This window comes from Lemur catta, chromosome 8 (assembly GCF_020740605.2).
Source record: "Lemur catta isolate mLemCat1 chromosome 8, mLemCat1.pri, whole genome shotgun sequence".
In the NCBI taxonomy this organism is placed as follows: Eukaryota; Metazoa; Chordata; class Mammalia; order Primates; family Lemuridae; genus Lemur; species Lemur catta.
Genome location: NC_059135.1, coordinates 34,716,039 through 34,729,958, shown reverse-complemented (window position 1 = coordinate 34,729,958; position 13,920 = coordinate 34,716,039). Strand labels below are relative to the sequence as shown.

The 13,920-nt window shown below is 36.5% G+C and overlaps 1 protein-coding gene across 1 annotated transcript in view; it reads right to left on the bottom strand.

Annotated features, from left to right (window-relative positions):
- Positions 1-1,399, bottom strand: part of HECW2 (HECT, C2 and WW domain containing E3 ubiquitin protein ligase 2) — a 224,164-nt gene extending 222,765 nt beyond the window's left edge. Inside the window, exon 1 of the mRNA XM_045558979.1 lies at positions 1,374-1,399. The gene's annotated coding sequence lies outside the window, so the exon portion shown is untranslated. The remainder of the gene's footprint in view (positions 1-1,373) is intronic.
- Between the last annotated feature and the right edge of the window lie 12,521 nt (positions 1,400-13,920).

The following is a 13,920-nucleotide window of genomic DNA, read 5'->3' as shown; positions in this document are numbered from 1 at the left end:
AGTCAGTCATATTATTTACAAATAATAATGATTTCTGTATCTTCCTAATTTATTTTTCTGAGATAATTGCATTGGTTAGAACTTCTAAAAACAAAGGTGAGTAATAGCAGTGGTCATAAATAGCTTTATTTCATTCATTCATGACTTTATGATAACAAAAACATTTTTAAATATTCCAAGCTTCAAAATTATAAAATATTATATTTTAGACAACTTTTCTATATCTTTTTCTTATAAAGTGCCCTTTAATACACCATATTGTTTCTAAACTGTGGCCTTCTCTTTTGAAAAAAAATTCTCAATATCTTAAATTAAAATAATCTTTATTAACTAAATTAAGCATACATTTTTAATGAAGATCATAGTAACTTTTAACACTGGGAATATGAAGGATAAAATAAACATTTTTATTACTCAAATTAATGTGCAAAGTTAAAGAAATTCAAAAGACAATAGTTTGTTCAATAATCTAAAAATCAATTTGTTGTTAAATAAATATATAATATAAATAATAGAAAAAATATTTAGAACACCATTTGCAGTCAGAAGTATTGAGCCAGAGCAGGGCACAGTGGCTCCTGCCTGTAATCCCTGCACTTTGGGAGGCTGAGGTGCAAGAATCGCTTGAGGCTAGGAGTTAGAGACCAGCGTGGGCAACACCGTGAGACCTCATCTCTACAAAAAGCTTAAAAATTAGCTGGGCATAGTGGTGCACACCTGTAGTCCGCAGCTACTAGGGAAGCTGAGGCAGGAGGATCCTCTTGAGCCCAAGAGTTCGAGGTTATAGTGAGCTATGATCACACCACTGCATTTCAGCCTGAATGACAGAACGAGACCCTATCTCTGAAAAAAATATATTAAATATATATATTGATCCCTTTAACTTTAAAGGCCTACATTTTCATCTGGTATTTTTGACTCCTTGTATTTTCACCTAAAAACAGCACATAAATTTCAAAAGAAAGATTCCACTTCTCACAATTCACACCCCAAACTCCCATACCCCGAGAAGGAGCAAGAAATCTTTCTAGACATAAAATTCTTCAGTACAAATCATGCCCCTAATTGTTAATCCACAAAATGAGGCATACTGAAGTCATAAAACATTCAAGCTTTTTTAAACAACAGAATGGATACTGTACCAAAACTCTACAAATATTCTGGAAGATCTTTCTCAAGCCTTAACAAAATACATGATTGCCTAAAGGTTATAAATCTAGAAGCAAAATTGTAAAGCAGAATAAAAACATATTTACCGATCATGTTAAATGATTTGGACCCTATGCTATGAGCTTTATATACATAATTTCCTATCACCAATTTTTACCTTATCCCACAAGGAAAATATTGCCACCCCACTGGCTTCACCTTACCCTTGTTACACAGTCTTCTGAAAGCACTTTCTATCTACAGATTGCAAATGGCTCCTTGTGAGTCACAAGTGACTGTCTGTCCTTTGAAGGTTGGAGTTAGAAGCTTCAGGGCTTCAGGTTCTGCGGATGTGGTTTGAGCTTGGATTGGTGAAAGATTGACTACTCAGAGATCACTGCAATCAGCAAATGAGAGTAACCATATACCAGCCTGTGACGATAAGGGACAAGGTACAATGATACTCAAGTATGACCAGGTGGTCTTCCTGCTTACTATGCTCACGGGACACTCTCCTCTGAATAAGAGTGAGCTTGGCCAAGAAACTCTGGCTTTACTTTTCTACGGAACGTCCAATAAGGGAAATTTATCAGGCAAAACATATCAATTCAACACAACTAGCCCACAGAGCAACTATATTAGTATAATTATATTAGCAATTATGTTAGTATAATAGTATAGCACCTTTCAATAAAAGGTGCTGCAAATTTAAGCAACCCAGTTTTGTTGTGGTTGCTGTTGTTCATTAATATTAATACACCAACACATTTACCACCTGTGTGGACTATTCATTTGGAAGAACGAAAAGATTATCAAATAATAAATTTATTGGTTCATATTAATATACATCTATGCGTGGTATTCATATTCCTACACCAAGTTCCAAACAAAGAAGGGATATCCAAATTAAGCCTAAGACATAGAAAGTATCTGTAAAAGCATCAATAGTGCCTAATGAATAGATATGGTATGAAATCAAGATATGAAATTCAAAATGTTGACTTGCTGACATGTTTTGGAGAAACACAAGCTACAGCAGTCTCTGCTCTGATGTCATAAAGCTTTGATCATGTAAAGTATCAATTATTTATTATTACTTTACTTTCACAAAGAATTTTTTAACTATTGGCCGGGTGCAGTGGCTCACGCCTGTAATCCTAACCCTCTGGGAGGCCGAGGAGGGTGGATAGCTCGAGGTCAGGAGTTCAAGACCAGCCAGAGCGAGACCCTGTCTCTACTAAAAATAGAAATAAAAATTATCTGGACAACTAAAAATATATATAGAAAAAATTAGCTGGGCATGGTGGTGCATGCCTGTAGTCCCAGCTACCCAGGAGGCTGAGGCAGTAGGACCGCTTAAGCCCAGGAGTTTGAGGTTGCTGTGAGCTAGGCTGACGCCAGGGCACTCACTCTAGCCTGGGCAACAAAGTGAGATTGTCTCAAAAAAAAAAAAGAATTTTTGAACTATTAATAAAAGGGACCTCAGAGAGAATGTAGTCTAATCCATTCACTTCTGAATAACACCAACTGACTTTCTTAGTGCCCTATGACTTTTTCCAAAGTCGCACAGTTAGTAAGTAATGGACTGGAATTAACTACATGCCCCACTATATGCTATTTTCACCTGTTACCTATATTCCATGCAAAGTCATCTTACAGAGCTGTTCAATATATTAGCATATGAAAGATCTTTTAAAAGATTTTCTTTTCAAAATATTACACTTTTTAAGAATGTGTGAGTTTCTCAACTATCTACTCACAGAATAATACTTTCTACAAACTGGGTCACAGAATCCAGAAATAATATAAATTGATTATCTCAACCTATTCACGGTATTGTCTTATTCCTGACTTCTACTAACTGTGATCTTATGTAAGTCACTTAACCATATTCATCTTTGATTTTCTCACCTAAAAAAATGAAGGAGTAGCACCATATCTCCTAGATATCTCCTGGCTCTACAAAGTTTAAAAGTCTTATTTGCTCATAAATCAGTATAACCACGTCTCCCACTTCTGTTCTCCTTTCCCTCAGAGCAAACTCAAACCCACCTCCACTACAAAAGCTGAAAAGGCCAAATACAGACACATTCTACGCTTAGGAAATATGCCAAAATATGCCACAGTGTGTATCATAAAAGCACCATGGTATCTGATCCAAAGAAAGAATCAAAAGGGACAGACAGTAAGCCACAATTCCTACAAGCCATCATAGTCTCATACACTAGAACTCTTTCTCTTTCCTGTGTCCTTCATCAGTTCTATTATATACTCTACCTGAGTTCCCCACGCTCTGACAATGAAAGGTCTTATAATGCTGGGAGTCTCTAGCTTTAACTGTTTCTCACACACACACACCCCCCCCAAAGGACGAAAATCTGTGACTTGGCATTACTAGGTACTGAGGCAAATCATGTAAGGCTCTAAAAAGCTCCAGATGGAAAACTATGAAATCTGATGACAAAGATGACAAGTGTAAACACACTGCCCTAATAACCATATATTCAGATGACTGATTAACTGCTAGTTGTCCATTAAGCATTTATTGTATGTCCAGTACCATGTTAGGTACTGGAGGATATCCAAAAAAAGGAACATTTTTTTTTTCCTACAGCCCTTTTTAAAGCATAAAAAAGGAATAATTTGATCTATATTCTCTAGTAGTTCTCTAGTAGTCCAGTTGGGGAGAACAACATTTAAAAAAAAAAAACAGCACAGGGCTATACATATAATTAAAAGTTAAATTTTGCACATAAGTGATAGAGGAGTTTAGAGGACAGGAGAGCCAGTTCAGATCAGATCAGACAGGGAAGGCATCTTTGAGGTAGTCACACTGAGCTGACTCTTAAAGCCTGAGAAGACTTAGCTGAAGAGAGACGGAAGATGTTCCAGACTAGGAGGAAAGCAGGAGTGGGACCAGAAACTCAAGTGAGCCTTGGCGTTAGGAGAAAACAGTTAAGAACAAAAGAGTACCGATTAGAGTATTAGAATATAAAGGAGGGTATCAGAGAGTGGTAAAAAACTAGTGTGTATAAGCATAATAAGGCCAGAATAAAAGAATCTAGAAAACCAAGAAGAGGAGTCAGACTTGATACGTTAGGAAACAGAGAACCACTAACAGTTTTTGCCACAGGGAAGGGTAGAACTAAGAGTTTTTAGGAAATATCAAGTGAGGATTTTGATCGAAGGTAACAGAGTAAAGTTCAACTCCACTTTCCTCCTAAGCCAATCAAAAAGAAAAAGAACTCAAAAAAGGGAGGACTCAACATTTAACCTTACAAGGAGACAATCTCATCTACAAATCATGAGGAATAATTTCAAATACAGGAAAAATGGTACCAAATTGAATGGGATACAAAAAAAAAACAGACTAAAACTTACACAGGGACATAGTTATCCCCCCAAAATAAGAGTGATGACCCTGGAGGCTGGTTGAAAGAGTAGGGCCTGGGTCCACAGGCCCACCCTTCAGGCCCTTCCCTGGCAAAGAGCCCAGAGTGAGCCAGAACCAAAGCTGCAAAAAATGCACTATCTTTCTTGGAGTCTGGGTGAGGAAGTGGGAAACACAAAGTAATTGCAATAAAGGCCTGCCATTCAAGGGGGTTCACAGAGCACCGTAAGGCCCTGGTGTGTAGCCTGATCATATCAATAAAGAGATTCCTAAGCAGAGACATGCCTCATGCACAGCATCAAATTAATTAGATAAGAAGATATTCAGAGATAAAATACCTGAACAAATGCTGATGTTGGCCCAACTCACATCTCCACCTCTTCCTCTTTATAGACTTGAGTAAACTGTTGGCACAGATAAATGGCCTTCATTTAAAGACAAGTAATAACAAAAAGAAAGCATACAAGAATAAATGCACAGACTGAAAGAAAGGAAGGAAGAAAGAGAGGGAGAGAGGAAGGCAGGCAGGCAGGCAAAAAGCAACAGAGATAAAAACACGTCAGAAGAATTTACATCAGGAAACAAAAGAAAATTCTATTACTCAAACCATGAATAAAAGGAATAGTTAAAAAAACACACAATAAGATACTACTGCACACCCATAACGAAGGCTAAAATTTAAAAAACAGACAATGTCGAGTGTTTGCAAGGATATGGCACTCTCATACACTGATATTCAGAATATAAAATGGTGCAAACACTTTGGAAGAGAGTTTTCTTAAAAAGTTAAGCATATCACGCCATTTGGCTATCTGCCCTTAATTATTTATTCAAGAGAAATGAAAACACATATCCACACAAAGACTTATACAGAAATGTTCACCTTTATTTGTAATAACCCCAAACTGGAAACAACCCAAACATCCATAAATAAGTGAACACCCTACTAGACCTTTTCTGTACCCTTACATACATCTACACAGACCTTTAGAAACAGGTAGGATGCTTCCTCTTTGTAACATAAATTGAATTACATTAAAGAAAGGTAAAAAGTTATGATAAAAACCTAGATTGTTATTCTTGATGAAATGATTATATTTAGAATTGAAAACATATTGACAAGCAGTCTACCCTAAAACAAATTTTTGGAAAAAACAGGGAGAGGGGAAAATGGAAAAGGGAAAAAATACGAATTGGAAATGACATGCACAATAAATTGGCCCCAAGAAACAATAAAATTAAAGAGACCTGACTTTTTCATAGACTTTGGATTTCTACTCAACCCATCATATTTTTCTTCAGTGAGAAATCTATTATATGATTGAGACAACAATAACATTTCTGGATCCATTAATGGTACTTTCCAGATGGCCAGTTCCTGGTTATGCTTTAATCAGGTCTTAGCTGGATAGAATCTTAAAACTTAATATAATCCTCCTTCCCAGAAACATAAGCAAAACAGGCACCTTTTTTATTAATAGGTCTTCCTTTAAGGTCATTTATTTACAAAACAAGTGGTTTTGAATTTTTTAGTTAATGATAAACTTGTAAATTGCTTCAGAGGAAGCAATTCCCAACCACCACCACTGATCCTCCCTCAAAAAAAAAAAAAAGAATTAATCTCATCATGCTTAACAATTCTGAGTAATCCCAGACATAAATCAGGTCAAGACAACTGTACTTTTTTCATCTGAATAACAAAACTAGAAACTAAAATGTAAGGGAGTGGCCTAGAAGATGAAACGAAGGGGTACAAATGCCAGATGAGGGAAACCAGGTCTCAGCTGTTCTGTGCCCTGTTCCAGGGAGACTCCAAAACAAGAAAGAAGTAACCTCCGCTCACACGCGCAGTGAAAGAAACTGCAAATTCTCCCATTCCTCGATGGTACTATGCCAGGGCTTCTGAGTCCTGGTAGAAGTTTAACTTGGAAGTTCTGTAGTCACTAAGTAGCAATTAGTTATGAGTATGTGTAATAACCCAGTGCTGTCTCCTCTAATGGTCACTAGTGATAACACCAATAGCCCTGTGGGTGTAGAAGAGATGTCTCATCTCTTTCACATGGAATTAGAAGAAAAGAAAAGCAGCAGTAATTATTGCAACAGGTGTTTGTGTTAGCAATTGTAATTGCTGCATGGGTTACTACTGAGTGAGGGATAAGTTCTCTAAAAAATAAGAGAACAACCTAGAGAGTGGAATGTTTGGAAATTGATGGAAACAGATTCAAAGTAGATTCATCACTAAAGCCACCACCATCCTCTACCCTGCAAAAAAGAAAACAAAAATTCCAACTGCAAAGGAGGAGTTTTAATAGAAATGAAAATTCAAAACTAAGACAAAGCTGGGCTTCTTCAGAATACTAATGTAGACCGGCCTCAGTTTGCATTATGACTATAACAGTAGTAATAAATGCAGAGAGAGAGCTAATTTTTTTATCATTGCTTTAAACTTGCTTATTAATATTCCATTTTATATTATAAAGTGAAACAACTTCCAAGGAGATTAACTGAACTATCTGATCTCTTTGTTCTTTGAATTGTGTTAGACAAAATAGTTCTTTGCTGCAGTCTGCCTCACAGTGAGACTTTCTACATTTTTATACTGCTACAACCAGCCAGCAGCCTGTCCAGTGATCCTCCCTCCCCTGCAAATCCACTGGGGCAACTGAAATCAACCAGCAACATGTATTATCTGGGCTTCATTTTGATGCAGGAAACACAAATCCAACTGTGCTAAAAACTTCATAGAAAGGAACTGAAAGTAAATACTTACTCTATTTTGGGGCTACATTCCCATCCTCCCTTCTCCACCTATGAAGACTCAGGTCCTTTTATTTTATTTTTAAATCCATCTTTCCATTTTTAAGCTTTTCCTTTATTTTTTTTTTTTTTCTGGAAGTGCTTTAACCAATACTGCTAAAGGAGGATACATTAAAATTGCCACCCACTTTGGGGGCCATTATCGTCTCAACTGCTTTCAATTTCATTTTGGATCTTTCAACATGAAACATTAGGAAAATGGCACCTACGAAAGCATATGCTGCCACTTTATCATCAGCTGTTATTGCTTCATTTTAAATCCCATTTTTGGGCCTTTAAACATACCCCAGAATTCCCATCTGAAAAATTACATCTGTTATACAGGAGGGAAGAAAATTCATGTAGAACCAGGACCCATTAGTAATGCTGGGAGTTAGAACTATAAGCTAAATATCATCAGTATTTTTGTTTTGTTCTGTTTTACTAACCATGAAGATTCCACCAAAACTAAAGCAGACACTGTTTCCTTTAGAGATATCAAATGGCAGGTTTTTGGTGACTAAGCTCAGACATTCAATCCTCTTTCCACTACACAACTAATGAATGATCAAGAAAGGGAAAAAGTCAAAGGAAAACCTGAAGCATAATTCCCAGGATTTTACAAATAAGAGGCAAAAACTTAGCCTATAATCATCCCATTGGCCATCCTCAAACCCGTAAGAATTCAGGGAAGGTAAAAGGTTAGCACTTTGATAATTTTTTACGTATATGTTAGGAAAGAGAATGATAAACCTCCGGGTAGGATGAGACGACATACTTGTAAAACATTTACTTAAAGAAGGGGACAATAATGCCCTTACTTGCCTATTATCCTAACAACTGTCCTGGAGAGCTGGGGATCTGCATGCACCTCTATAGAGAATGAACAACTCAAAGCACAGCTTTAAGAGTAAATGTGTTTTATCTCTAACAAATTAAAGTACTTGGCAATAATTTTTAGAGCAGATGGACTGGAATACTTTGGGACATGCTAAGGGGCTGATTTGCTATTGCTTTTTAGAACCTCAAGTTATAAAATAAGATTTTGGCTAATCTAGTCTTCTTCCAAATTCAGCAGTGTTTATTAAAGGCAGCAGACATTGCTTTAACTTTCTTATCTAGATTAATCTGTAAGGCAGTAGTTAGCTTTAATTAGGAATTCAAATTCAAATAATTAAAATAATGCTAGATTCCGTGTTCTTAATTCTCCAAAGTAAGAAGAATGGATTTAAAAATAGCCGTGTGTCTAGGACAATTTGGGCCCAGCCTACATCATAATTTTTAGTGTGCTCTTCAGGTAAATTTGCCATTTCTTCTACTGCTTGTGTAAGCCTAATCTTACTTTAGGGAAACTGCCTTCGCTTTTACTTTGTCTATGATTAAGACTGGTACAAGTTCAAACAAATTCATGTTTCCTAACTGTGCCAGGCAAATCCTTGGCCATTCTGGTTGACCACTGATCTAAAAGGACATTAAATGAAAATGAAGCTTCACAGTTTCTTGTTTTTTTATTACTTTAGCCTTGTATAATTCCACTGGATATACAATGAAATCATTACTTTTTCTTTAGCTCTTTTCTTAGATTAATCATCTGGACAAAATTTATTGAACATCTGCTATGCACAGTCCTTCAAATAAATTATTTTCTCAGTCTGTCCAAATATACAGCTATAAATCTTTGTTCAGATCCAATCCCATAATCTCTTAATTGTCTCTCTAACACAGTAGCTTGTAAGAATATTTTTTATAAACTACAAAATTATTCTAATGGATAAGAATTCTCTTCACCACACATTTATATCAGAAGAATCCAATGATCAAGTACAAATAACCCTCCCCACTCCATCCATGAGGTTGATAGCAGGGGAAACAGTGCTACCCAAATCTAGGAATACTTGATTCCAGAGAATTGGATAAAAAGTTGGAAAGTGAGAGATCCCTTTAAGTGGTGTGCTGAAGCTGGCTTCTCAATCTCCAGAGACCTGGTTATGATTTTGGTCAGCTGGAAAGACTGCAAAGAGTCATCCCCAGTAGAGTTACTGAATGGACAGAAAAACATGTAAAAGAATAAGGTGAACTGGAAATGGGCGCTGGGCCCGGAAGTTGATACCTGGAAAGCTAGGTAGGCACAAGGAGCTATTAACATTCTGTAACAAGAGTGATAAAGACGTATTTTAAGAATATCTTTGAAATTTTGCTCAACTCCTTGTTTTTCTGATCCTAACTTCTTTCTGATCTCTGATAACTCCAGGCCCCTCAGTTTTCAGACTTACTGGACTAGAACTCTTACTGACACCAAGCCTGCTGGCATGTGACCTGGTGACCCCAAGCCTCCTGCTAGGATACAAGTACCAGTTGATGCCAGCTCTGCCTCGTAAAGCTCTTGGTTAGGGGTTCCCCAAAAAATACTGTAGGATAAATTTCAGCTTAGCCTTTATCTTCAGTAAATTGAAAATTATTATAATTTAAACAAAGGGGGTTCTCATCTTCAACATTTGGAAAAACTACCCATATGCATTCATTAAGCCATTCACTTGGCACTCCAAATATCTCTTCCCATAGAAAAATCACTTCCTCTTTACCTTTGCACCTTGTAAGTATTTCTACCACTACTACCATCCTTGATATTATTACTAGCATTTACTGTATCGGGAATCAAACTGCCTGGGATAGGGAGGGAAGAGGAGGAAGAGGAGCTGCTATTTATTGAGAGCTTTCTCTGGGACTTTCTGCAGATCCTATTTAATCCTCACTGTAATCCTGTGAGATAGGAAGACACAGAGGCTCAAGTCAATACTTTTGTGATTGCACTTACTATGCTTCATTCTAATTTGGGTTTCAGGTCTGATTCCCTTCCTAAGCTCTAAGGGCCCCATATGCAGGAAACGGCTTCTACGTATTTCTATAATCCTAGCCTGCTATATGCCCATGAGGGTATTCAATGGAAAATTATTGAATAGAAGCAATGTTAGGAATGGTAATTAATTTTCTACATTAAATTTTTTAACATTAACTTAAATAATAATACTGGGTCTTGACCATACAAATTATTACAACATAAAAACAGGAAAAGGGAAGCTTTTCTCCCCATTTCTTAGCAAAACCCCCCAGTGCTACCTTTATCCCACCTCCTAATTCCCCTTCTTACTAAATAAATATGCTTCCTTAGACTTTCCCTAACGCCTCCTCCAACCCAGACTCCCTAAGTGTTCATCATACAAAATTACATTCTCTTCTCTTGCTAAGCATGTCCTTACAAAATAGCAAATAACAACATCCAATAGTCATCAACATACAAATAACTAGTAAGCCCTTTATTCTCCCAGTTGTTTCTTTAGAGGCAATGTTTAGGTTAATTAAATTAATTTAAATGACTCTTTCATTGGTAGAGCCTCAAATTGTATGACGCATGTACAGTGCTCTCAACACCCACCCACCCCAGGTTGAAAGGAGATTGGGGAGGGGGTGCAAATCTGAGGTATGTCAACCTTGACTGGAATTCTGATTTTGAAAGCAAAACTTCTCTAACTTTACTTGTTAAAATGCAGCCTCTGATTAAGTAGGAGGGGGCGGGGCCTGAGAATCTGCCTTTCTGACAAACTCCCAAGTGGTGGCGACACTGCCATCTGCAGACCACACATTAAGCAGCAGGGCTCTAAACTACTCCACTTCTCCCTGCTTGTTAATCTCTCCACTTCCAAAGCAACAGGTTATTTAAATGTATGAAGATGTAAGGTCCTTTTTCAAAGTAACTCTAGAGTCATTAAGATCTGTAACGTGGGAATTGGACTGGGGAGGAGGAAGCAAAGGGAAGGATATAAACATGTATGGGTTGCCCAAGCCAAGCCTGCAGGTGTTTTTCAAATAAGAGTTGCAGAAAGCCTGAGTTATTGGTGTTTTTCCTACATTTATCTGTCTCATCCTCTTAGACAGCATTTAGGTTGCAAAGTATCTTTTAGCAGACTAGTAACAGCTCAGCTCACTTGCACTACAATGGATCCTAATGGAAGAAGCAATGATTCTTTTTAAAGGGAAGGGGAGTGATACTTCACATCAGAGCCAGGTGGGAAGAAGAAATACAAAGAACTGTTTTATTTTCTATTGCAGGTCATTGAGTCTGTGTGTGTATGTGTTTGTAAATAAGACCAGCTGGGGAAATTGTGAGAACGAAGAATAATATAAAGGAAATTGCTCTGCCAGTTTGTTTTTTAATGTTAAAGGATACTTTAACACACTGCCACACTAGAAAAAAAAAATTTTTCCCTGGGGCCATGGTGTTTTATTGAGAAAATAGAATAAAAACTTAAAAAACAAAACAGTCCTTTCTAGGCCAGGCGCGGTGGCTCACGCCTGTAATCCTAGCCCTCTCAGAGGCTGAGGCAGGTGGATCGCTCGAGGTCAGGAGTTCGAGACCAGCCTGAGTGAGACCCGTCTCTACTAAAAATAGAAAGAAATTATCTGGACAACTAAAAATATATATAGAAGAAATTAGCCGGGCATGGTGGCGCATGCCTGCAGTCCCAGCTACCCGGGAGGCTGAGGCAGTAGGATTGCTTAAGCCCAGGAGTCTGAGGTTGCTGTGAGCTAGGCTGATGCCACGACACTCACTCTAGCCCGGGCAACACAGCGAGACTCTGTCTCAAAAAAAAAAAAACAGTCCTAATTTAATGAAAAATTTGTTATTTTTTATCGTTTTCTGTGTATGAGTTATATTGCAACTCACAGCGATAGAATCAGTTTTTACACTGTATGCCACTTGAGTTGTATGTGACTCACAACATACTTATTGAATTTGTTTCAGAGAATTGAGTCTTCATTTGCTTCCTGACGTCCCAGGCTCAAAACTAGAATGAATTAAATACAACTCACATGGCAATTAATGTGTTAAATAAAAGAGCACACTATGGGTGCCAGAATGCAGAGACAACTATGCAGAACAAACTAGAAGGTACAGAAACAGAAGCACATTTCCGTTAAAAACTGAGAACTTAATAAAGGTGTTATATCAAAAGTGGGGAGAACTGTCTAATCACTTTGGGGAGGGGCTCATGATCTTATTCCAATACCAGACTGATGAGAAGGGAAATGTACTTTGGGGACACAGCCATATGTTTTAGAAGTTAAAGGAATGCAGGTCAACAAAGCCAAATTCAGGGCAGTGGTTACCAGGGGCAGGAGGAGGGAAATGCGACTAGAGAGGAATATCCAAGGCGTTCAGGAGGACAAGTGGTAGTTTATTCCTTAATTTGCATAGTGGACTCACAGATGCTCATTATCTCATTCTTTATATAGAAAGAATATTTCATAGCATATTTTAAAAATAAAAAACAAGCAATGGGACTACAGATGTACTAAAAATAAAATTAAGCATTTTTATAATCTTGAGATAGAGAAGACTATTTACATGTGACATTAAATAGTCATAACATAAAAATTTTAAATGTGAGTGGCAAAAAATGTCATTTGGTAAAAAATGAAAAGTTGAGGGAATATTTATAACATGACAAAAGATTAATATCCTAAATATACAAATAATCTTTATGAGATAATACAAAAAAATCATCCATTAAGTATTTAAACAAAAAGTATGAAGAGAAAAAATAAAACTGTTATCTCTGGGGGGGACTAATTGAGGCTCAAAAAAGTAAAAAATAATTTATATGGATAACTTTTGTAAGAGAAATAGACTTTTCCTTACAATGACTCTAAAAGTAATTCAAGTTCACCTTACATGAATTTTTAGAAGAAAATCTAGATAATTATCAGAAAAATCCTAGTTAATACCCTTTCTTTTTAAAAATTCTTACTCTATGAAAATTATATATAATATATTAATACATATTCACTATAAAAGGATGACCAGAAAAGACTAAGGTTACAGAAGAAAATTCACATAAGCAAAAGAACAAAAAAATTTATATTCCACCTTATAACACAGACAAGTCAAATGATGCCAGGCAAAACAACAACAAAAAAAACTTACTATACCTCTAGTATGCTATTTATTCATCTGGACGAGCAACAGTTACAAGTAACTAACTTCTAATTCATAAAATTAATATGAGATTCCCAGACTTCATTCTCACTAAGACTGTTAGAAGATTATGAATACAGGAAAACATTAGCTTTCTTCTAAGGATCTCAGGTTTTTAAAAACATATTGTATTTATTGAACTCACCTGGGGACACAAGCAAGCTTAACCACTAAGAGTATCCAATTTTGAGTTTCCCAATAAAACATATTAAGTAAATAAATGGGTTACATCAAGGCTGATTTGTTAACACTGCTAAATTTAGGGATATTTTGCAAATGCATAAGGATTGGTCTTAAATAGTATTGCTTTATGCTTATGCAGCACTTTGTGGATGCTAAACATTATCTTTTCTGCTTATCTTCATCTCTTGCTTTCATATTGAAGTTGTGTTTTTAAGTTTTTATTTTCAAAAAATGGCTGATGATTCTTGGTTGCTCATTCAATTGTTTAATTGGGATATTTAAGCTAATCATCAAGACTGATGGAAATAATTTTACTTTAGAAGATTAAGATGGAAGAAGCACTTATTCTACCATAACCAATACATAT